The sequence below is a fragment of the Canis lupus genome, chromosome 2 (genome assembly GCF_011100685.1).
Source record: "Canis lupus familiaris isolate Mischka breed German Shepherd chromosome 2, alternate assembly UU_Cfam_GSD_1.0, whole genome shotgun sequence".
NCBI classification, from domain to species: domain Eukaryota; kingdom Metazoa; phylum Chordata; class Mammalia; order Carnivora; family Canidae; genus Canis; species Canis lupus.
Genome location: NC_049223.1, coordinates 78590173 through 78605524, shown reverse-complemented (window position 1 = coordinate 78605524; position 15352 = coordinate 78590173).

Genomic DNA, 15352 nt, shown 5'->3' with positions numbered 1-15352 from the left:
TTGTTTCTTAAATTCCACACATGAATGAGATCATATGATAAATGTCTTTCTTTGCTTGACTTACTTCCCTTAGCACAATACCCTCCAATTCTATCCATGTCATGGCAAATGGCAAGATTTCATTTCTTTTGATGGCTGAGTAGTATTCCATTATATATAGATATCTATATCTCTATCTCTATATGTATATCACATCTTCTTTATCCATTCATCTGTCAATGGACATCTGGCTCTTTCCATGGTTTGGCTATTGTCAACATTGCTGCTATAAACACTGGGGTGCAGGTGCCCCTTCATATCACTACATTTGTATCTTTGGGGTAAATACCCAGTAGTGCAATTGGTGCATCCTACGGTGGCTCTATTTTCAACTTTTTGAAAAACCTCCACACTCTTCCAGAGTGGCTGCACCAGCGTGCATTCCCAACAGTGTAAGAGGGTTCCCCCCCCTTTTTTTTTAAATTTATTTATGATAGTCACAGAGAGAGAGAGGCAGAGACACAGGCAGAGGGAGAAGCAGGCTCCATGCACCGGGAGCCCGACGTGGGATTCGATCCCGGGTCTCCAGAATCGCGCCCTGGGCCAAAGGCAGGCGCCAAACCGCTGCGCCACCCAGGGATCCCTGAGGGTTCCCCTTTCTAACCGTATTACTTTTAATTTCAAATTCCAATTGTTCATTGCTAGTATACAGGAAGGTGATTGGTGTTTATGTATTAACTTGTATCCTATAACCTTGCTGTAATTGCTTTTTAGTTCCACAGGTTTTTGTTGATGGTTTGGGATTTTCTATAAACACGATCATGCCACCTGGGAACAAAGTGAGTTTTATCTCTTCCTCCCCAATCTGCATATCTTATACACCATTTGCTTTTTATTCCATGAGTGTATTACTTTGCTAAAAATGTTTATTTTTTTAAGATTTTATTTTTAAGTAATCTCCATACCCAATGTGGGACTCGAACTCATGACCCTGAGATCAAGAGTCGCATGCTCTACTGACTAAGCCAGCACCCCTAAAGATATTTTTTAAAGATTTTATTTATTCATTAGAGACACACACACACACACACACAGGCAGAGATATAGGCAGAAGGAGAGGTAGGCTCCCTGAGGGACTTGATCCCTGAACTCCAGGATCACGCCCTGAGATGAAAGCAGAGCTTAACTGCTGAGCCATCCAGGAATCCCAAATATTTAATTTAAATAGTGGAAGGATATCTTAGAAAGGTACTTGGAGTGCTGATGTGCTGAGGCACTGCCATTACACACAAAACTGTAAGTGCATTGGTCTCTATTCCCTTACTCCTCGAAAGCTAATGATGTGGGGCACCTGGTGGCTCAGTTCATTCAGCATTTGCCTTTAGCTCCGGTCATGATCCTGGGGTCCTGGGATTGAGCCCCACATCGGGTTCCTTGCTCAGTGGAGAGTGTGCTTCTCCCTCTCGCTCTGCCCCTCCCCTGGCCCATGCTCTCTTTCAAATAAATAAATAAATAATCTTTAGCAGCAACAACAACAAAAAACCTAATAATCTCATGGAAAACAACGAATGTTGGCAAGGATGTGGAATTCTTGTGCACTGTTGCTGGGAATTTCAACTGGTGCAGCCACTATGGAAAACAGAGTGCAGATTCCTCAAAGCATTAAAAATAGAATTACTATATGACCCAGCAATTCCATTTCCTGGTCTATACGCAAAAGAGCTGAAAGCAGGATCTCTAAGAGATGTTCGCACACCTATGTTTATTGTAGCATTATTCACAGTTTGGGTTGTGGAAACAACTCGAATGTCTAAAGACAAATGAACGAATACAGAAAACGTGGTAATGCATACAATGGAATATTATTCAGCCTTCAAAAGGAAGGAAATCAGTTCAGTGCTACAACATGGATGAATCTTGAGGACATGTTGCTCAGTGAAATAAACCAGTTGCAGAAAAACAAATATTGTATGATTCTACTTATACGAGGTACTCGGGGTAGTCAAACTTGTAGAAACGGAAAGTAGGATGGTGGTTGCCTGGGGCTGGGGGGAGGTGGAGGTGGGAAGTTTTTTAATGGGTATAGAGTTTAAATTTTTTTAAAAAGGGGGGTCCCTGGGTGACTCAGTCAGTTAAGCATCTGACTTTGGCTCAGGTTGTGATCCTGGGGTCCTGGGATTGAGTCCCACATCAGGCTCCATGCTCAGTGGTGAGCCTGCTTCTCTCTCTCCCTCTGCTACTCCCCCTGCTTGTGTGCATGCTCTCTCTCTCTCTCTCTCTCTGTCTCTCTGTCAAATAAATAAATAAATAAATAAATAAATAAATAAATAAATAAATAAAATTTTAAAATGGGTATAGAGTTTTGGTTTTCTAAGATGAAAAGGTTCTAGAGATCTGCTGCACAACAAATGTGAATATACTTAACACTACTGAACTGTACACTTAAAATGATTAAGATGATAAATCTAATGCTATGTGATTTTTCTACAATCTGAAAAAAATGTTAATGATCTTTCCATATTGGACTGGAAGGATGAACTGGAAGACTTTTCAGGTCCCACCAGACCCTATAGAAATCCATCTGTAAGCAAATACTTAAAAATGTCATGTTATTACTATTTAAGTTTTAAATAGTAAGTATCTTTTAAGTGTCTTAAAGGGACTGCTTGTGAAAAAGCATGATTATTTTGCAGTGAGAGCAGCCAACTCTAATTTATCAGATTTGAAAAGTGAGATTTTTGTTTAAGTTTTTTTTAGAAATATTTTATTTATTTATTCATGAGAAACATACAGAGAGAAAGAGAGAGAGGCAGAGACACAGGCAAAGGGAGAAGCAGGCTCCATGCAGGGAGCCCGACGTAGGACTCGATCCCAGGTCTCCAGGATCAGGTCCTGGACTGAAGGCAGCGCTAAACCTTCTTTAAGTTTTCCTAAGGGCATCAAAAGCATTTTCTGGGGTTAAAATACTTGAGTTTTCTGAGTAAAACAACAACAAAAAAATGCAACTATTCAACTTCCCTTGTTGGATAAAGAATTAGAACCAGTCATTTCGGGGCATGTGAATGGCATAGTCAGTTAGGTGTCTGACTCTTGGTTTTGGCTCAGGTCGTGATCTCAGGATCATGAAACAGAGCCCTGTGTCAAGCTCCGCACTCAGCGCAGAGTCTGCTTGAGAATCGCTCTCTCTCTCCCTTTGCCCTTCCTGCTCATACTTGCTCTCTCTCAAATGAATAAATAAATCTAAAAAAAAAAAAAAAAAAGAACGAGCTATGTTGTTTGGGTAATTAGTTCGTTTTTAATCTTAAAACCACATTAGAAGTATTTCCTTATTTGCTATGACAACCAGGAAGCTCAAAAACAAGATTTGTAGTACATCTCTAACGTCTACCAGGAACTTTATATTTTTTTTCTAAATTTGTTTATTTTAAAGTAGGCTCCACACCCAACACGGGGCTCGAACTTACGACCCCAAGATCAAGAGTCACATGCTTTACCAACTGAGCCAGCGGGGAAACCTCTACCCAGAATTTTAGGCAATATGTGTTTAGGCAACATCATGTTTTATTTTGTCTCTTAATTCATCTGATTTATTCCCTCCCCTAATGTTTGCTTGGCCCAGTTTCATCACTGACTTTTTTTTTTTTTTTTAATCTTTTGCACAATATACATTTAGGAAATCCTCTTTGGAACATGGTGAGGTCAATAAATATAAAATACAAATGAGTAATGTGAACTGAGTACCTTACAGATCTGTTCTTATATAGTCATAAATTTCCAAACATCATCAAGTCCATGACTTCCAAAGACAAATAAAATTCCAAGGCCAAGTGAAATTCATCCTGCGAAGCAGAAGGAAGTAGCAAAGCATTAGGGGAGGACTCTTTAACTAATATATTTCATATCTCTTTGTAAACAGGAAGCACGCAGTTCTAACAGCCAAGCCAAGCAGCTGATGGGAGGAGGAGGTGGGGAGGAAGGCTGGTTCCTGAACCAACTCGTCCTGGGGGTAGTTATTGTTTGTAGCAGCCTCGACTGAAGAAACCAGCAACCTTCTAAGAAAGAGATAGGAAGTTAAAACTATGCAGTGAGGAGACTTTTAAACACACAGATGTATCATAAATCACGATGACACTAATGATTCCTGTTAGTCATAATCGGCTTCGAGTGCTTTCTCCAGCAATGGGAGCGAGGGACTTTGAGCTATCCCCTTTGCTAAGGGCCTCGTGGAATTAAATCAAATTGAGTAAGTGCTACATCAATTAGGGTTCTTGGTTGCAAGCCACAGAAATGAACTCTCGCTTAGGCAAAGCCAAAATACATCAGGAGAGATGTTATAGACTGAATGCTTGTGTTTCCCCAAAACTCGTATTTTGAAGCCCTACCCCCAGTGTGATGGCTTTTGGAGAGGGGGCATTTGGGAGGTAATTAGAGGAGATGAAGTCATGAGGGTGGGGCCCTCATGATGGGATTAGTGCCCTTGTAAGAGGAGACTCCAGAGGCCTAGCGCCCCCTCTCCCCACAGCATACACAAAGAGGAGGTCATGTGAGCACGTAGCATGATGCCAGCCACCTACAGAAGAGGCCTCAGGATGAAGCCCACCTTGCCAGCACCTTAATCTCAGACTTCCCAGCCTCCAGAAGTGTGAGAAATAAAGAGAAATAAATGTCTGTTGTTTCAGTGCCCCAGTCTATGATATTTTGTTACAGCAGCCTGTGTTGCCCGAGACAAAAGCTATGGGGGTTCACAGAATCAAGAGGACGCTGTGGGTCTGGCTTGGAAAATCAGCAGGAAGGGGTTTTCCAGGGAATTCCAGAAGCCCAGCAGCCACATTTGTACAATTCTTGGGGCGAAAAGCACTGTTCCTACAGACCAGGAGTCAGCCGACCATGGCCTGCTGGTCACTTCTTGCCTGCCACATGCTTTTGCAAATAAAGTTTTATTAGAACTACCTCTCTCTTACAACACTGCTGGTTTCCTCCGTCGGGACTGCAGAGAACAATAACTGGCCCTAGAATACTCTTCGGTGTACACGTTGCCTATGGCTGCCTTGGCACTGTAACAGCAAAGTGGAGTAGTTTCAACGGAGATCACATGACCTGTGAAGCCTGAAATACCTACCCAACGCGTTTGCTCATCCCTGCTGTAGACTAACCTAGAATAGAATGAAGTGGTGCCCCCCAAAGTTGTACAATGCACTGGTGGCCTTGTCTGGAGGGACACTGGGCAGCAGAAACTATAGCTAAGGTTATGCTGCAGGTCAGGTCAGGCTCACCTGCTGCCTCTGTGAAGGGTCTGGGGTTTCCAACCCCTTTTTCCATTCTCTGTGTCCTTAGAGAGGCCACTGGCTGAGAGTTAAGTCCTGCGGCCATTCTGTACCATGGGACAGAAGGTGGAAGGATTGGGCCCTCTTGGCCCCATTTACAAGGGTGGATCAGGGTGCCAGGCCTGGCCCTTCCTATAAGACCCCAAGTGAGTTCCTAGCCAGGGGGCTTCAGGTCCTAATAGGAGGAAGAGGGAGCTGGATGTTGATTGGCTGAAAGTCTCCAAATGGCCTCATAAATACGAACAGCACAATCATTGTTTTATGACCCACCAAGGTAGACATGGTTGTCTTATTCATTCATTGTCATGCCTCCCATCCAGAATCTTCTCCCGCTAGCAGCAGCCCTCATCCAGAAAATATGGCCAGGGTCATCTCTCATTGCAACAGGTACCTTATCCGTCTCCCTGCTCCCAGCCTTGCTTATTCCAGTGTGTTGTCCACACAGCTGTTAGAATATTCCTTCTACTGTTTGTTTCACTGCAAACCCGAAGTCTGGTTCCATCACATCTCTGTTCACGGTGCCCAGTGGCTTCTTGTCTAACTCAGGGTCAAAGCCAAAATTGTCACCATGGCCCACCCGGCGTCATCTGTCCCCGCACTGGCTCTCTGATCTTATCTCCTGCCATTCTTCCCTGAGCTCTCTCTGTCCGATTATGCAAGTGTTCTCCTGCCGCAAGGCCCTTGATCTTGCCCTGCCTTCTGCCTAGAGCTCTGTTCCCCCAGGCAGCTGCGGGACTCCACCGATGGGGTCCCTCAGTCCTTGCTCAAATGTCTTCTCGGCAGAGAAGGTGACCTTGATCTCGCTCACCCTGCTTTCTCTCTCGTCCTGGCATCTCCCACCAGCAGACACGCTATACACATCTGTTCATTTCTTCACTGTCTGACTCATCTCAGAGAGCAAACGCCCGAGGGCTGCTGTGCCCCTGTGGACCCGCCCTGGAGCAGAGAGAGTAGCACTCCATGAAGAGATGTTATTTTTTTCAAGATTTTGTTTATTTATTCATAAGAGACACAGAGAGAGAGAGAGAGAGAGAGAGACAGAGACACAGGCAGAGACACAGGCAGAGGGAGAAGCAGGCTCCATGCAGGGAGCCCCATGCAGGACTCGATCCCAGGACCCCGGGATCACAACCTGAGCTGCAGGCAGATGCTCAATCCCTGAGCCCCCCAGGTGCCCTCGATGAATATATGTTAAATGGAAGAATCCTGACCCGGGAAGGGCACTGCTTCCCTTGAACGTTGGGAAGCTCGGGACCCTGAAGCGCCCTAGAGTGAAAATGAACCTCTTTCCACCCCCTCACCCCACCCCCACCTCGGAATGTTGATCTTGAATTCCCTTACTTCACACTGGGGGAATTTCCAGACTATAAAACTAAGAGCTGAGGCATTGACCTTTTAAATGCCCCAAAGCCTCAAGAGCAGGGCAAGGGGTTCTAGTCCCACAGCAGAGCCGAAACAGTTTGCTTTTTCTTGTCCCTGGTACCCTGCTTTATTTTTCTTCATAGCATTTGTCACTGTTTGAAACAGAGCTGAAGCCCCATCTAGCCACCTGGCTGTTTCTGCATTTTACGTCTGTTTTTCTGAAACTCTCCTTTCTTCTGATTTTCCTTGGGGGGCCATTCCCCTCACCCCCCACCTCCCCACTCAATTCAAATGGCTTAACTGGAATAGTTCTCAAGAGCCCCAGGAAGAGGCACATGGGCAAGGCTGCACTGGTCCCCCTGCTTTATCCTCTGGCTGCAGTGACTGCCTGGGTAGGGCCATGTGACCGCACTGAGATAAAAGAGAATCAGGACCAATTTAAGTCAGTGAGGCTGCTGGAGAAACAGAGCATCTTTTGCTGCCCATTCTTTTGTTAAGATTTTTTTTATTCATGGGACGTCTGGGTGGCTCAGCAGTTAAAGCATCTGCCTTTGGCTCAGGGTGTGATCCTGGAGTCTCAGGATCGAGTCCCACATTGGGCTCCCTGCATGGAGCCTGCTTCTCTCTCTGCCTCTCTGTGTGTCTCTCATGAATAAATAAATAAAACCTTTTTTTAAAAAAAAAATGTTTTTTATTCATTTATTTGACACAGAGAGAAAGGGCACAAGCAGGGGGAGCAGCAGGCAGAGGGAGAGGGAGAAGCAGGCTCCCCGCTGAGCAGGGAGCCCAATGTGGGACTGGATCCCAGGACCCCGGGATCACGACCTGAACCAAAGGCAGATGCCTAACCGACTGAGCCACCCAGGCACAACTTTCCTGCCAGTTTTAAGAGAGAACAAAATATAAGCCTGGAATGGCTAGCACCAGTGCCACAGCTAGGAAAGGGCCTTCCTATACAAAGTGGGTTTTTTTCTTTCTCTACATAGTTTCACAACAAAGAGACAGAGACTGGTCACATGCTGCTGAGCCTCCGGATACAGCCAAACCTGAAGTCAGTGGACTTTTCCAAGAGATGTTGCCTAAGCCAGCGTGAGCTGGATTTTCTGTTACCACCAAGAGATCAACACCTTCTTATTCACTCTTCCCTCCCAACTCATTGGTCATTCATTCCCTCTGACTCCTCTTCTGCTGCTAGGAGCCGTGGCTCTAGGTCAGACATCAGGCCCTGAAATGGGATACAAAAGCACTTCCTGCTCAAAGCCAAAACAACAGGATGAAGAAGGGGAAAGGTCAGTCCATTTCCCCCATGTTTTCAAACATTTGGATGCTTGTCAACACAAAAACAGAACTTCTAGCTTTTGATCTGGTAATTTTGGAGCTCTGTCAATGCCAAAGGGCTTGATGCTTATGCTCTCCTTAGAAGTGTATGTGCAGAACTTGGAGAGAAGGACCCTAAATACATTTGCTGAAATATCTGTACAACTTCCTCTTAACCTCCTTCAATGATGTCATTGTTTTTAGAGCATTTTGAGCTATTTTTCCTTTTTAATGTTAGAAGAATAGAGGTAGACACATGCGGACTGTATCTTTTTAATGTTAAAAGAACAGAGGTAGACACATATCTAGACTTCTAAAAAATATTTCACCTTCATCTTTTTTTCCTTAGGGAAGTGAGAAATATCTTAGAAAAATAAAACATTAAAGGACTAGATAAACCAGGATACATAAGGGTGCCTGGGTGGCTCAGTGGTTGAGCGTCTGCCTTCAGCTCAGGGTGTGATCCCAGGATCCTGGGATCGAGTCCCATATCGGGCTCCCTGCATGGAGCCTGCTTCTCCCTCTGCCTGTGTCTCTGCGTGTCTCTCATGAACAACTAAATAAAATCTTTAAAAACAAAAGCAAAAAAAAAACCCAGAATACGTAAACTTCCCGGTGAGCTGACTCTCTGAGACAACCACAATTGACAGTTTGCTGGATATTCTAGTACATAGTAAAATAGGAAGTTCTTAGACCCAAATGGATTATACCATATATGTTTGTGACTTTTTCTTGGATACATCATGGACAATTCACCATGTCTTTATATACTCTTTTAAAAAATAAAAATAAAAAAAATAAAGCGTTGCATCGTATTTCATTGTGCACAGGGCTGTGCATGTTGCCGGAGTTGCCAGCGTGTGGTAGTTCTGATTTTATAGAAATTCCATAATTTATTTTTCCAGTCTCTCTTTGATGGGCATTTGGGTTATCTCTAATGTTTGCTCTAATAAATAATGCTCTATTTGTATCTTTCTGTTTGCTTGCTTGTGTAAGAATGTAGAATTTATCGCTTACTGTCCAATTGCTGGGTCAGAGGGTATAAAGTTTTAATATCTGGGGTCCAACTTTTATCCTAGGGTCCAGCAGTTGTGCCAGCTTTTACCATTAATGCATTGGAGGGCTTGGGATACTAACCTTGTTTTTTCTTCTCACTAATAAAAACCATCAGTAGATGTCTTAATCTGTCCGTGCTGCTAGAATGAACTACCATAGGCTGGGTGGCACATAAACAACAGAAATTTATTTCTCGAGGTTCTGGGGGCTGAGAAGTCTAAGATCAAGGTCAAGGTGCTGCCAGTCTGGGTGTCTGATGAGAACCTGCTTCCCACTTCACAAACTCTTGTCTTTTTGCCCTCCTCCTGTGTTGGGAGGGAAGGGAGCTCTCTGAGATCTGTTTGATAAGGGCACGAATCCCATTTTCTAGAGCTCTGCCCACATGGCCTCCCAAAGATCACACTTCCCAGTACCATCCCACTGGAGATTAGATTCCAGTATATTAGTTTGGTGAGGACACATCCAGTCAAGGCGGAGGACTGTGCTGCTTTTTACCTGTTGCACCTGGTCAGTGTTAGGGAACGCATTGCAGTGAGCCATTTGCTTTCATTTTACCTCCATTGAATTAGGGAGAAACCAAACTCAAATTGGTTTGGCAAAAAGTTGGCCTTAGGAAGTAAATAGCTTCAGGCAAGGCTGGATTCAGGGCTCAGATGTTGCCATTGGAACTCATTTTCTGTTTCCCACGGGGTTGGCTTACTTCTATTCTAGGTCATGCCCCCAGCAGCTCCAGGCTCTCTCTTTTTTTCTTTCTTTCTTTCTCTCTCTTTTTTTCTTTCAGATGTTATTTTTAAGTAATCTCTATGCCCAATGTGGGGCTCAAACTCAGAACCAGGAGATCAAGAGTTGCAGGCTTTACCAACTGAGCCAGCCAGGCACCTCCAGGCCCGCTCTCCTTTACGGAGCAGGGTGGTTGCAGTAGCTCCAGTTCTCCTATCCTTTCAGGTTCAAGTTCTGCACACAACAGCATGTTTTCTTTTTGTCCTTCCTTTTTCTTTTAAAAAATTTATTCGCTTATTTGAGACAGAGAGAAAGAGAGAGAGAGCACAAGCAGGAAGAGTGGCAGAGGGAGAGGGAGAAGCAGACCCCACTCAGCAGGGAGGCCAAAGTGGGGCTCGATCCGAGGACCCAGAATCATGACCTGAGCCGAAGGCAGATGCTTAACTGACTGAGCCACCCAGGGGCCCCCCAAAGCGGGTTTTCTAGTAGTCAAAGTTCTGACACTCAGTTTTTAGACTCATCGTGGACCCAATCACAGCGACCCCGTAAATGGGCTGAGTTATTGCTTGGGCTGGGTTGCTCAAGAGCTCCGATTCCCCCCCCATCCCCACACAAAGCCCTGAAAGAGAGGGGGAGGCAGAGGCCCTGAGGAACCTCCAGGAGTGCTGCTAGGTTGCTGGGGAGACAAAGCCCGAGTGGAGCTCTGGTGGTCACACTGCCTCCAGCGCTGTCCTGGGGTAAATCCATTCTCCATACTGCAGCCAGAAAGGGGCCCTCCGAACGGAACAAATCTGAGCCTTGTTTAAAACTCTTTGGTTGTTCTTCTTTGCCTTCAGGGTAAATTCCACCCTCCTTAACAAGGCCTCCAGGACCTGGCCTCTCCCACCCCCCACGCTCCCTAGCATTCCTTAGTAAAGCCAGGCTGCATTGCCTAGTTGTCCAAATATGCCTTGTTCTCTCTCCTACTTCTTGGCTCTTGCATAATAGTCTTGGTGATTTATAAAGAACTTACTAAGTGCCAGGCAATGTGCTAAGCATTACGTGAGCAGTATATACCCAACGTGAGCACTCACCAGAACTCTATGAAAGGAGGCAGGGTCCGTGGGATACACACAATTGGTCTGCTGGAGTTCACGTTCAGGCTTATGCATTAATCATATTTTCACTTTCAGAACTTTACGATGCTTTAACATCTCAGGGCCTCGCCAATCCCGGAGAGATTGCATCTCCCAGGGCTAGCTAATTCGTAGAGACAGTAAATGACTGGCCTTCAAGCATGCCTTATCCTACACACACCAGTCAATTCAAAGCCCACACCCCGAGCCCCTCCTCCATCCAACCCCCATGCAGCAAGTCAATATTTCCCTGTCCTAATTGGACAACCGGAGGCCAGGTAGCCAGACAACCAGGGTCACCCCATAGCCTGGAGCCTGTTGACATAATTCAAACTAGCCAATCCTCAACTGCTTGTCTAGCCTCTCTCATTCCTTGCCCTGAAAACCGCAATCAAGGCTTATGCTGGTGCTTTTTGTGTCTAACTTGTCCTGGTGCTTTTCCACACGGGGTGACCCTAAACTTAACTCCTTGGGAGTTTTAAGTAATAAATCCTTCTTCTTTTTTTTTTTTTTTTTTTTTTTAAGATTTTATGTATTCATGAGAGAGTGGCAGAGATACAGGCAGAGGGAGAAGCAGGCTCCATGCGGGGAGCCCAGCGTGGAACTCGATCCTGGATCTCCAGGATCACGCCCCAGGCTGAAGGCAGCGCTAAACCGCTGAGCCACCCAGGCTGCCCTAAATCCTTCTTTTGAAGGCAGTTGCCTCCATCTGTCAGTTGTCTGACATCTTACCATTCCTCATTAAAATCAAGTCATGGAGGGGCACCTGGGTGGCTCAGTCAATAGAGCATGTGATTTTTTTTTTTTTTTTAATTTACGATAGTCACACAGAGAGAGGGGCAGAGACATAGGCAGAGGGAGAAGTAGGCTCCATGCACCAGGAGCCCGACGTGGGATTCGATCCCAGGTCTCCAGGATCGCGCCCCGAGCCAAAGGCAGGCGCCAAACCGCTGCGCCACCCAGGGATCCCGAGCATGTGATCCTTGAGCTCAGGGTTGTGAGTTCCAGCCCCACATTAGAGGTAGGTTACTTTAAAATCAGATTAAATATTTTTTATTATTTATTTATTTATGTATGTATGTATTTATTTATTTATTTAATATTTTATTTATTCATGAGAGACACAGAGAAAGAGAGGCAGAGACACAGGCAGAGGGAGAAGCAGGCTCCATGCAGAGAGAACAGTGTGGGACTCTATCCTGGGTCTCCAGGATCAGGCCCTGGGCTGAAGGCGGCGCTAAACCACCAAGCCACCCGGGCTGCCCTATTTATTCATTTTTTAAAGATTTTATTTATTTATTTGACAGAGAGAGCACAAGCAAGGGGAGTAGCAAGCAGAGGGAGAGGGAGAAGCCAACTCCTTGCTGAGCAGGAGCCAGACACGGGGCTCAATCCCAGGACCCTGAGACCATGACTCGAGCCGGTGGCAGATGCTTAACTAACTGAGCCACCCAGGTGCTCCCAAATTTAAAAATTGTTTAAAATTTTTTATAAGATCAAATCATGGGGGATCCCTGGGTGGCTCAGCGGTTTGGCGCCTGCCTTTGGACCAGGATGCGATATCCTGGAGCCTCGGGATCGAGTCCCACGTCGGGCTCCTGGCATGGAGCCTGCTTCTCCCTCCTCCTGTGTCTCTGCCTCTCTCTCTCTCTCTATGTCTATCATAAGTAAATAAATAAATATTAAAAAAAAGATGAAATCATGGATACATTTCATAATAGTTCAACTTCTAACATAGCTGTGTGACCTTAGACTCAATCCCTCTCTGCCTTGGGTTCTCTCTCTCTCTAAACTGCGGATAATAGTACCTACTTAAAAAGTGTAAGGAGGGGCACCTGGTGGCTCAGTGAGTTAAGCAGCTGACTCTTGATCTCAGCTGAGGTCTTGATCTCAGGGCCCTGAAATCAAGCACCATATTGGGCTCCATGCTGGGCATGGAGCCTACTTAAAAAAAAAAAAAAAGTAGGGAAAAATTGTGAAAGACTTTGAAATGGGAAAAAAAACAAAAACAAAAAAACCCACAAATGGGTGTCTGATGAACTTACCCGTCACAGTTATTGCTACCTTTCATGGTCTTTGAGTTATTTTGCAACTCTGTAAGTCATAGGAAACTGATAGTAATGCAATAATTATTGCTAATAGAAATGCAAATTGTATGTGATGAAATGCAGTTGGTTTTGCCCTGGGGAATTCGGCCAGTTTTGCATCTATTTGAAAATTCATTTTAGTATCCCCGGTCTATCAAGGGTAGCACTTCCAACTTTTCAAAGTTTTATTCCTACCCATAGTATCTGAGTGGTTCCCTCAGTACTTGAGTTCAGTAAAGTCTTTGACAATGTTCACTCTATTTTTTTTTAAGATTTTATTTATTTATTCATGAGAGACAGAGAGAGAGAGAGGCAGAGACACAGGCAGAGGGAGAAGCAGGCTCCATGCAGGGAGCCGGACGTGGAACTCGATCCCAGGTCTCCAGGATCAGGCCCTGGGCTGAAGGCGGCGCTAAACAGCTAAGCCACCCGGGCTGCCCAAAGTTCACTCTAAGAGTCAGGATTTTACTTTTTTGGAGAATTATCCTTTAATGTTCCACCAAAACATCCTACAGACCCACCTGACGGCCGGTCCGTGCTTGCAGGAGTGTGCCTCGGGGCTGGTCTAAACGCAGGCCCGTAGCTTCTTGGTTCTCAGAAATAGATCCCAACTAACAAGGGAATCTCGACTTTCCTAACTCTCTGTTTCTCTCTTCTCTCTACTAAGATTGTGTTTTGTTTCTTGTTTTGGCTCATTTACAGCCAATAAATTATTCTCCTTTAGTGGCGACAGTAATGGGGAATTTGATTTTTACGGTCAGAACATTTAGCAATCTCTGTAAATGGGTTAATGGATTATAGAGATCTATTCTCTGCTGAGAGAGGCAGAGAATCTGGCTCGTTAGTCTTTTTGTTTGTCTATTTGAGCTCAAATCAATGAAGACTTTTATGCTTGCCAGGAAGGAAAAGAGCTCTTTGATATCCGGACCAGTGAGTTTTACATGTTTTTCAGTTTATTCTTGACCCTTGGCTACAGTGTAGGTCTGAAGCTGGAGGCTTTTTGTATGTTTGTGTATCTGTAATACAGCAAGGCTCTTATCTCTTTTCTAAGTATGTAAAGTTTTCCTATCTTCGGAGGATATTAGTAAATCAGGTTAAGAAGTCTTCTGAAGTAAAGGAGCTCTTTTCTGAATTTCATAGAGATTTTTAAAAAGTGATCATATTTCTAAAATATGAATAAAATGAGGAAATTGAATTTCTAATACTTTAATGTGTGATAAGTAAACCATTCTTTTTGAAAAAGATTTTATTTATTTCAGAGAGAGAAAGCAAGAGAGAGAATAAGAATGAGCCGGTGGGGGGGACGTGGATTGGGAGAAGCAGACTGCCTTGCTGAAGAGGGAGCCTGACGTGGGGCTCTATCCCAGGACCCTAAGATCATGACCTGAGCCAAAGGCAGAGGTTTAAAGGACTGAGCCACCCAGGCGCCCCTCCTCTTTGATTTCTATCTGCAAGAAGCCAAAGACCCTGTTGGCTGGTCCTGTGGGAGCCTCCCCTGGGTCCTTGGACCCAGCCTGCCTGCCTCACATGTATAAGATAAATCTTTGGCAAAAAAAGATTAGCTTAACAATTTTGCTTTAATAAAAACAGCTATGTCTGATTTACCAGCGTGAGTATAATAACAGTGTACATTTTATTATACTTGGGTTTGTTTACTCCGAATTCATTCAGGATTATTGATCAAATAAGCTAACGTATTCATGTGTAACATTTACAAAATGAAGAAATGAAGATCTGTATTCAACTAAATCAAATCACTCCGACACGCTATTGTTTTTTAAGATTTTATTTATTTATTTGAGAGAGCGAGGGAGGTCATGGATGGGGAGGCGGAGGGGCAGAGGGAGAAGCAGGCTCCCTGCTGAGCAAAGGGAGTGACACACTTTAACAGTGATCCTGTCTTAACAGTATGTCAGCTGATAGATCATTCCCAAGGTCTTCAGAGGACCGAAAACCTTGAACTGATAATTGAGTTATTGAATGGATAATCATCGATACCCAAATAATTTCTAAGATACAACAGTGAAACATTGTTTACTAGGCATAATTTTCAACTTTTATACTTTGCGTATATGTTTGTTATATAAAGGCTGTATTCTGAATTATTCTAATTACTCTAACAGGGCATTTTAAAAGGTGTAAGAGAAATGTGTGGCTGTAGAAAGTTGCACTGTAAGTTTTGCTCATCTGCTACAATACTGGGGTATGGCTGACAGGTCTTCATCAGCTATCCCCACATGCCCCAGTATTATCTATGAAATGGAAGTTAGTTACTTTGGTAGAAAAGTAAAGCTTTGGTTAAAAACAAAAATTCAGGGATGCCTGGGTAGCTCAGTTGGATGAGCATCTGACCCAACCGTGACTCAGGGTTGCGAGTTCAAGCCCCACGTTG